Source organism: Silene latifolia, chromosome Y (assembly GCF_048544455.1).
Source record: "Silene latifolia isolate original U9 population chromosome Y, ASM4854445v1, whole genome shotgun sequence".
Taxonomy (NCBI): domain Eukaryota; kingdom Viridiplantae; phylum Streptophyta; class Magnoliopsida; order Caryophyllales; family Caryophyllaceae; genus Silene; species Silene latifolia.
In genome coordinates, this window is record NC_133538.1 from 335643913 (window position 1) to 335653034 (window position 9122).

General features: G+C 37.0%; 1 non-coding gene across 1 annotated transcript; it reads right to left on the reverse strand.

Annotated features, from left to right (window-relative positions):
• Positions 1 to 3084: 3084 nt before the first annotated feature.
• LOC141635721 (small nucleolar RNA R71) lies at positions 3085 to 3191 on the reverse strand. The gene has a single exon (XR_012540386.1). It is a non-coding gene; the product is annotated as a small nucleolar RNA R71 (small nucleolar RNA).
• Positions 3192 to 9122: the final 5931 nt, after the last annotated feature.

The window sequence follows — 9122 nt, forward strand, 5'->3', positions numbered from 1 at the left end:
GTCCCTTGAATCTTCAAGTGGCACGCCTCCCAAGAACACCGTCTTTGTCGGAACACCTTCCCGAATGGCACCGTCTTGAAGAGACTCCATGATTACAAATAATAATAAAAATACAAGGCTATTCCTATTATACATTTGTAATATGAAAATAGTAAAAATAAAAGTGATACGAGATCACATTAAATTACAACCGAATCAATATTCCCTTTCATTACGGGTAATATCGATTAAAACTAAGGCCATACTAAGATAAAATTACATAATTCAAAATTATATAAATAAAAAGACATTCAACAATTGAAATATGCAGCATTATAACATGTATCTATCATGCCGAGTTATGTGCCAAATCGCCCTATTTTAACTTATATCAATTATATAACCCGGTTTTATGGAAATGTGTGATAATAACTTCTTAATATCACAAATCAATACTTAAATCAAACTTAAGCTCAAGTTAATTATTCTAACACTCTTAGGACTCAAAAATTAGTCATCACTCAATTTTTGAAAATAATTCAACTTGATATAATTTTATGCTCATTTTTTACCTTAAAATCATAATATTTATGAAATAAATCCAAATTAAATTACAATAATTTTGAATTTTGAATTTTAAATTTTTGAACATTCTGGAATAATTCAATGACACTCATAATGTCAACAATTATGGTTAAAATTTTCGAATTAATTTCGAGAAAAAATATAGTTGCAATTTATCGGTTTTATCACATAAAATATCTAAAGTGTCCAAAACTTAATCCAATCAATTTTAAAACTTTAGATCTGATAAGTGGGATATTTATGTAACCTAAAATAATTTTCTCATGCCATGCAATTCATTTTAGCCATTTATGCTAAAATAGTCACTATTTATGCCATTTTTACACTAAAAATTCATAAATCATGCAAAATGAAATCATTTCATCTCAAAATTTACATACAATGTGTAAATCATGCATGTGACAACATATTAAAGTCTCATGGTCTGGTTCGAAGTTTAACTATATTTAACCATATTACCTCCTTTTAATCCATTTTTATCTCATAAAAATCATAAATCATGCATTATTAATCAAATTAATACGAGATTTTACACATAATAATTAAAATATTTATTTGAGGTCATATAAAATTTTCAAGGTCGGAAACTAAGTTTAACCATTTTTAGTCATTTAACCTCCATTTATGCCATTTTTATCACATAAAAATCATAAATCATGAAATATTAATCACATTAATATGAAACTTTACATACAATACAAAAAATATTCATTTGAGGTCATACTAAAAACATTACGGCCAGTAGTGAAGGTTAACTTATTTTAGTGAATAAAAGTTCATTTTACTCATAAAAATGTAATTATTTCACTAAAAATCATAAAAATGAGCAATAAATTACCATAAATCATAAAAATAACCTAAAAATATTTTAGGACCATAATACATAACATACATTATGATTTCGTGACTTACTCTTATAAATCACAAATTTCTAGTTTTAATTAAGTTACATTTAACTCGGAAAAACCAAACCGATTATGCATGCAACATCCTAAGCTCTGATACCACTTGTTAGGTTCATATACCTATTATTAGACTCTTCTAATAGTGAACTAATTAACTTCTTAATATGTGTTCTCTAGATCTAGTACATGCATAACAAAATAAGAGATTAATAAAGAAAAACAATGTCCATTGTTATTAGGCTCGAAATAAGGGCACAAATAAGGTCACCTTCCTTATTTGTTCTTGAGCTTAATATGGTGGATGATCCTCCAAAAATTCCAATGTAGAGATCCTTCTTTGATTTCACCCAAGACTAATCCCTTAAACTAGTATATTAACTAACTAGATTAATATAGCAGTACCCTTAAAATAATTCTAATAATATACTTATTACTACACTAGTAATCTTATATTTTGATTAGAATTTATGATGAACAATTTATAAGGTTTCTAAAACATTTTAGAGAGATGTGTGAGAGAAGGAGAGAAAAATACATGTAGAATGAATAATGAATGAAAATAAGAGAACATATTCTCTTAAAAGAGAGAGGAGCAACTGGTGGTGTCAAGGGCATAATGCCAAAATGTGGAATCTCCTTTTCCTTTTATTCTTCTCAAAATGTAGGTAGTGTAAGCTAGATTAGACTAGGTTCTATTATTTATATTTTATCACATAAAATAAAATAACCACAACCCACTACTACTCCCTCCATTTCGGTCCACTTCATAAAATGGACTACCATTTTATTTTGTCAATTTGTCATTTGTCACACAATATGTCACATGTAGTATGTTATATGTTATTAATTAATTTAATGCATATTTATCAAATAAATATCATTTTATAAATTAATTAAATCACATACAACAAATTGACTAGTGATACTTGATCACATAAATAAAATGTGTCATATAATTATAATTCACAACATATTGTAATTATAATTAGCCATTCATTCTTATCTCAATTATTCACAAACAATAATCAATTTTAGTAATAAAGTATTTTCATTAATAAAATAAATCTTATTTAATCCAATTACAATAAAATATAAATATTCTCTCTCACAAATGAATTGTTTAATTTTAAGGAATTGATTAACTTGTATCGTCATACAATTAATCAATTTGTATATTAAGGGAATTGTCCTTTAGGTGTGACCTTAAGGGATCAACTGATCACCACCGTCAAACGACAGTAATGTCAAACTCTAGTTAGCCAATAATTACCGATTAATGATGATCAGTTGACTATATAAATGAATCATCCCTTACGTATTCTTAACATGAGATTTGATTGTGATATTAAATCATGTGATCGCACTATTGTTGAGGACACATACTCCAACAGAAAACTGGAGATGCCCATCAACATCTCACTACATTTAAGGAGAAAGCGGGTCTATCAAGCATAATGGTGCAACCAAAGAGCAAATGTTTCTAATGCTTTTCCCTATCACTTTGAAGGACAACGCCAAGAAATGGTTGAATTCTTATGAGCCGGGTACATTTACTACTTGGGAGGCTTTATCTAAGGCTTTCATCAACAAATTTTACCCACCATCCAAAACCGCAAGAATTAGACATGAGATTCAATTCTTCAAGCAAAGGCCCATGGAAAATCTAAGTGAAGCTTGGGAATGTTTTAGGGACCTTCTCACATCTTGTCCACACCATGACATCCCAAAATGGATGACCATCCAAACCTTTTTCCAAACCCTTGAGCAAAGGTTTTGGGATATGATTGTGGCGGCATCCGGTGGCAACTTCGATAAAATGAACAATGCTCAAATCACGGAAATGATCCAAAATATTTCCGAGATGGAGAGTAGTTATGCAAGGGATGTTGACTAGAAGAGTTAAGGGTCTTCTAAGATAGAAGCGGAGTACAAAGCTAAGTTGGATGACTTGACCAAGAGGTTTGACGAGTTCAAGATGGAAAAGAAGCAAGGGGAATTACGTCAAGTTCAAGAGGTAGGGCCTAGTCACTCTAAGATATATTATATCCAAGAGCCTAGGTCTCCTCCAAGAAATTACCCTACACAAATGAATTGCGACTATTGTGGCGGTGTTGGGCACACAAGTGAATATTGCTCATCAATCCCACAAGATGACCAACACCAACAAGAGTGCTTTGCTCTTCAAGGGCAAGATGGACTAAGGTACTCTTATCAACGCCAAGAGACCTTCTACCGTGCCTTTCCCAATCAAGATCCAAAGCTTTCTTATATAGGGCAACCATTTGACCCTAAGTACCAACAAGCACAGTACATGCGTCCACCAAAACCCGATCATTCAAGGCAATACAACCAAAATCAACGTAAAGGCTCAAATTTCCGGGGTCGACGACAACATGACAATTCTAATTACATCCCACCACATAAAAGGGACAATTTCCGCAACCAAGAACAAAACCCACCGTTCCAACAACCTTTCAACCAACAACAAGGGTTTCAACAACAACAAAACCCTTACCCACCTCCACAAAACAAACAGCAGCAATACATTGAACCACCAAACCCCAACTCTTCTATTGAGAAATTGCTAAGAGAAATGAACGCAAGGGCCGAGAAAAGAGAAGCTCAAGTGGATCAACAATTCAAAAACTTGAAGACCGAGCTCAGCAATGTCCAAGCACATCAAAGGACATTTGACTCATACATGGCCAATCAAATCCCCTCTTCCTCACAAAGAGTCCCGCATTCATTGCCTCCTCAAGTTTTTCATCCTAGATATGGACCGCCACCACACCAACAAGCTCATGTGGTGTCCTTGAGGAGTGGGAAAGATTTAGAGGATCCTTACAAGGATTATGAACCGAAAAGGAAGAGGGATATGATGAAGGGAGGAGAGGAGAGTTCACCTCTCTCCCCCACAAGTAGAGTTGACAACACTAAGAAGGGAAAGGTTGGTGAACAATTTGAGGATGATGAAAACTTTGTCTTGGAGGAAATTTTGGTTAAAAGAGACCAAGAAAGAGTGGTTGAAATAAACCAAGATAAAAGAAAAGAATCAAAAGGAATGGATACCACCAAGCAAACTTCCACTCCCGAAAAGACCTACAACCCTCCAATACCATTTCTTAAAAGGAGTAGAGTAATGAAAGTGGTGAAGAAATTATCTAAGTTCTTGGATATATTGAAGAAACTTGAAGTTTCATTACCTTTGACCGAGGTAGTGACACAAATGCCACTCTACACCAAATTCTTAAAAGGATGTTTTGACAAAGAAGAGGAGCATTGGAATAGATGGTCTAGTGGCTCTTAGAGGGAAATATAGTGCGGTCCTACTCAATCCTATGCTGGAAAAGTTACAAGATCCGTGTAGTTTCTCTATTCCGTACATGGTGGGTAATGTGAGTATCAAGAGGGTACTTTGGGATCTTGGTGCTAGTGTTAGTATACTTCCGCTCCCTATTGCAAGGAAGGTTAGTTTGACGACATGATACCCACATCTATGACCTTGCAACTAGCCGATAGGTCGGTGCAATGACCAATGGGTGTAATTGAGGATGTTCCGCTTAAGGTGGACAATTTCTACATTCCGGCGGACTTTGTTGTTCTAGACATTCGGGAAGACCAACAAACTCTCTTTATCTTTGGGAGGCCCTTCTTGGCAAACGGGGATGTCAACATAAGTGTTAAAAGTGAGAAGCTCACTTTCAAAGTGGGAGGCAATGTGGTAGAATTTTCCTTGACCGGGGCAATGTCACAACCAATGTTTGAGAGTGTCTACTTGGTAGATATGCTAGAAGATGTGATTAAAGATGCAAAGGATAAATGCTCGGGGGAGCATTTGGAAGAAGACTATGAGGCTTTACCACCACTCCTTGATGAAGATGAGGGCAATAACCCTCCAAAGGTAGACCTCAAACCCTTACCCCACTCCCTTGAGTATGCCTACCTTGATGAGGCAAACTTCTTCCTCGTTATCATCAATGCAAACCTAATGGCAACTCAAAAGGAGAAACTTTTAAATGTCCTCAAAGCAAACAAGAAAGCCATTGGGTATAGCCTTGATGATCTCACAAGAATCGATCCTCGAGTGTGCATGCACCGCATCACACTTGAGGATGTGTTTACCCCCTATGCCCAACCACAAAGGCGGTTGCATGACAAATTGAAAGAGGTGGTGAAGAAGGAAGTTGATATGTTGCTTAAAGCGGGTATCATATACTCCATTTCCGGAAGCGATTGGGTGAGCCCGGTCCAAATCGTCCCCAAGACAGGGGGATGACCGTGGTTGAGAATGATGTTGGTGAACTCATCTCTACCCGACCAGTTACGGGATGGCTTATGTGCATCAATTACCGAAAACTTAATTCCGCTTCAATCAAAGATCACTTCCCCTTGCCATTTATTGACCAAATGCTTGAGCGACTTGCAAACCATGAGTACTTTTGCTTCCTTGATGGGTATTTCGGGTTCTTCCAAATACCCAAACACCCAGATGATCAAGCAAAAACCACTTTTACTTGTCCTTATGGTGTCTTCCATATCGAAAAATGCCATTTGGACTTTGCAATGCTCCCGGGACATTCCAAAGAGCTATGATGTCAATTTTTTTCAAATTACATTGAGAAGTCTATCGAGGTGTTTATGGACGACTTTAGTGCTCCAAACTTGCATACAATACAACTAAAAGTTGAATTGGGAAAATGCTACTTTATGGTGCAAGAGGGTGTAATACTACGGTTTTTTTTAAGTCTGGTACTCGGCCGAATATGGCTTACTCGGCCGAGTAGGTGTGTTGTGTGTTTCTGGACAGTTTACTGCGCAGGAATACGCGGCCGAGTATGGGAATACTCGACCGAGTAGAGTATACTCGGCTAAGTATACTCTATACTCTACCGAGTATCCGGTCTGACGGAGTTTATTTCCGCGGTTTGGTTTAGAAAGGATTAGAGTTATTTAAGACGCGTTAATCAGTTTCTAATCACTTTTACAAAACCTAAACAATAAAACGTAACTCTAATCCTCTCCAAATCTCTCTCAAGTGCGTGGATCGTTAGCAAGTCTTCTTCATCATTCATTGTATTGTTGGTGTCGGTAAGTCCTTGATTTCATCTAGTTTCCATTGATTGATCTTTTAGGGTTTTCCCTTATTTGTTGTAATACCACAGGTTTCGGTATAGGGGTTACTCGACCGAGTGGGCCTTACTCGGTTGAGTAAGGTGTTGGGTGTTATGAGTTTGGGTACTGGTGAGTTAGTACTCGATCGAGTATGAAGATACTCGGTCGAGTTGGGCGTACTCGATCGAGTACTCCATGTACTCGACTGAGTACCCGGTCGGTTACGGGTAATTTCCAGAGATTCGATTAAAAGAGTTGAGGGGTATTTATTATATTTCGTCAGTTTCTAAATCATTTTACAATCCCTAAAAGTTTACTACGACTCTCTCTCAATTCTCTTAATCATTTTCCAAGCAAGGATCAAGCCTTTGTGATTCCGAATTCATCTAGCGTTGCATCTATCGTAGTTGTAAGTCTCTAGTTCTTCTAGTTTGGATTAATTTGAGTTATGGTAAACCCTAATTTTGGTAATTTGGGGGTTTAGGGTTTGGTCATCATATGTGTGTTGATTGTTGATTATCATTGTTGTAGGTGACGATGTGGTATTCATTATGCATTTGTATGATTTATTGCAGCGTAGCGGATTGCGAAAAGGTAGGATTCCCTACTCCGTTTACTGTCTAATTGTTATAAGAATATGTTGCATTGTTGTACGATTGTTTATCTGCTGATCGTTGTTGGTGTGTTGGAGTTGATGTTGGTGATGTGATGGTTGTTGATGATGTTCACGAGGTGTATCCTCGGCTGAGTGGAGTCACTTGCGGGAGTGGCTTCACGCCTTAGTTTCGCCCTCTGTAGAACCCGCCACAGAAGGGGATATGCATATTAATGAATAGGGTTATCGCTCGTTGATGAGCGGGGCTTAGGTGGGGATTGACTGCGGTCCCCCACTGGCGGTGAGGATTATCTGTTGCGATGGGTAATCTGGCAGGGCTACACACTTTAGTGTGTAGTCAGTTACTATGTGAGATCGGGAGTTGGAGGTGGATGATGATCAGCAGTTTGCCTTTTCTACTTGTCTTATTTTGATTATACAGTAACTGACCCCGTTGTTTTTTGTAAAATCTGTGGTGATCCATTCGGGAATGGTGAGCAGATTTTGATAGGTGATGATGTTCACTAGATATGGGGCCGTCGTGGGGAGTTATCACTCGAGTCCAGCTTCCGCTGTCAAGAGATTTAGCATTCAATCTTAGTTGTTGAACTTTCATAGTGGTACTTTGGTTTTGGATTTGGTTCATGTAAACTTTAATCATTTATACTTTAGTAATGTGTTTTGGATTGTTAACTTTGATATACTAACCTCGGGCAACCGAGATAGTGACGGTCTCTCATGCTGGGGTGGTCCTGGTAAGGCATCTTATTTTGTGGGGGTATCACAAAGTGGTATCAGAGAGACGATTCTGGAAACTAAAACCAATGAACCTAATGAACATAGGGAGTCTTAATAAAATGAACCCGGAAGAGTTGTTTGGAGCTACCGCAAAGACTTGGGAGACGTCCCGAAGTCGCATTGAGGCCCTTACAATTTCTAGCCGGTCAACATGGGAGTGTCTTGGGAATCGTGTGTGTTTACAGTAATGTGTGTTGTATTTCTAGCTGTGATTTTTGTGAAGTTATTGGATGAAATGAGAAAGTAATGTGTGTTGTACTTGTACCTTTAAGTATATGTTGGATGAAGTATATTTTTTGCTTGAATGGAAGTGATTGGAGTATATGTAATGTGATGCGGGGTAGGTCTATATGATCATGATGATGTTAATGTTTGGGTTGTTGGTAGTAGCATGTGATTAAGGTCATGTGTCTCTATATATGAATTTTGTGTTTAATTTACATATGGGTATGATAAAAGTTCACCTATGTACTAGTTTTTAGAAGTATTGAGTTGTTATTGTTTGCCTTATTCATGTTCAAGTTATTTTGTTTAGAAAATTTGATTTGTATGAAGATCGATTACAGAAGGGCTGTATTAAAACTGTCATAATTCAAGTTATAGAAATTATATTGCTTTGATTATAAGTTGAGGTGATAGCTTGTCTTATTACGATTCTAACGATAGGTCACACGCCCAAAATGACCAAGTAACGAGTGAGATATGACTGTTTTACGAAAACGGGACGGTGCTGAGAACTGTGTCGGTACTCGACCGTGTAAGGTAATACTCGACCGAGTAAGGGCTACTCGGCCGAGTATTCCCAATACTCGACCGATTAATCCTTCTGTGATAATTAGGTCAGCTTCGGGAGTCGGAAACTCGACCAAGTAATATAGTTACTCGACCAAGTATTCTGTACTCGACCGAGTATCCTGTACTCGACCGAGTACCACTTTGGGCGGTCATTTTGAATCAGTGGCTATGCTCCCACATTTGCTTTGAGTCATAGGGTATGTGCACACTTATGTTTTGGGTCTTAAAGCATTCTTTATGTATGTGACGGTCTTGATATATAAGTTACTAGATACTATGATGTGGAGAATGCCGGTTTATGAAGGATATGTGTTGGGTAGAGAGGACATGGGTATACGGGATTGTGGTGGATA